Source organism: Henckelia pumila, chromosome 1 (assembly GCF_033568475.1).
Source record: "Henckelia pumila isolate YLH828 chromosome 1, ASM3356847v2, whole genome shotgun sequence".
Taxonomy (NCBI): Eukaryota; Viridiplantae; Streptophyta; class Magnoliopsida; order Lamiales; family Gesneriaceae; genus Henckelia; species Henckelia pumila.
Window position 1 is genome coordinate 173571981 of NC_133120.1, and position 1199 is coordinate 173573179.

Below are 1199 nucleotides of genomic sequence, written 5' to 3' on the forward strand. Positions count from 1 at the left end.
AGATCCAAATTTGCACCTGCGTACTTTTTTGGAGATTGCTGACACAGTGAAGATTCATGGTGTTACTGAGGACACCATCAGACTATGATTGTTCCCGTTCTCTCTTAGGGACAATGCTCATATTTGGTTGCAGTCACTACCTCTTGGGAGTATCATTACATGGGAAGACATGACATCCAAATTTCTGGCTAAGTACTTTCCTCCTGCCAAGTCTGCCCAGCTGAAAATTGAGATCACTACTTTCAAACAGCAAGATTTTGAGCAGCATTATGAAGCTTGGGAGCGGTACAAGGAGTTGCTTAGGAAGTGTCCAAACCATAATTTTTTGGATTGGGAACAGATTGAGTTATTCTACAATGGTTTGAATGGCCCAACGAGGATTTCTGTGGATGTTGCAGCTGGAGGTTCAATATTTTGTAAATTTCCTGAACAGGCTTATGAGATGCTTGAGCAAATGACTCTTAACAGTTATCATTGGCCGAGTGAGAGATCTGTAATAAGGAAGTCTGCTGGAATTAATGAGGTTGATGCATTCACTGCTTTGACTGCTCAGATGGCTACTATTTCTACACAGTTGGCTGCACTAACCAAAGTCAATCAAGTTTCGATTAAGACAACATCGCTGGCGACTGCCGTAAATTCTGCTGTTGGATTTGAGAGTGTGGAGCAAGCTCAAAATGTGAACAACAGAAATTACAACAATTATCGAGGTAATCCTGTACCCAATCAATATCATCCTAGTTTGCATAATCATGAGAATTTTTCATATGCAAATAATAATAATGTGTTGAATCCTCCTCCGGGATACAATACAAATAATGGTGAGGGTAAGCCTCCTTTGGAGGATGTTGTTAATGCTTTTGTGCAGGAATCGAGCAAGAGGATGGCGAGGACTGAGACTCGCCTTGAAAACTTAGAGACGCATGTGGCCAACATGGGTGCTGTATTTCAATCCAAGGAGACTAGCATTGGGTAGTTGGCGAACGCACTGAAAGATAATAACAAAGGCCAATTCCCAAGTAATACTGAGGTGAATCCCAAGGAGCAGTGTAATGCTATCACGTTGAGGAGTGGGAAGCAGGTGGATAATGAAGAGGGCAAATATGAGAGCAAGACATCTGAAAAATTTGCAGTTGACGAGAAGAAGGTCGAGGAGAAAGAGTTTGAGCCTGAGCAGAAACCGATGTACAAACCTCCTC

The 1199-nt window shown here is 42.2% G+C and overlaps 1 non-coding gene across 1 annotated transcript; it reads right to left on the minus strand.

The window, feature by feature from the left end:
• Window positions 1-218: 218 nt before the first annotated feature.
• Window positions 219-324, minus strand: LOC140876885 (small nucleolar RNA R71). The gene has a single exon (XR_012149115.1). It is a non-coding gene; the product is annotated as a small nucleolar RNA R71 (small nucleolar RNA).
• Window positions 325-1199: the final 875 nt, after the last annotated feature.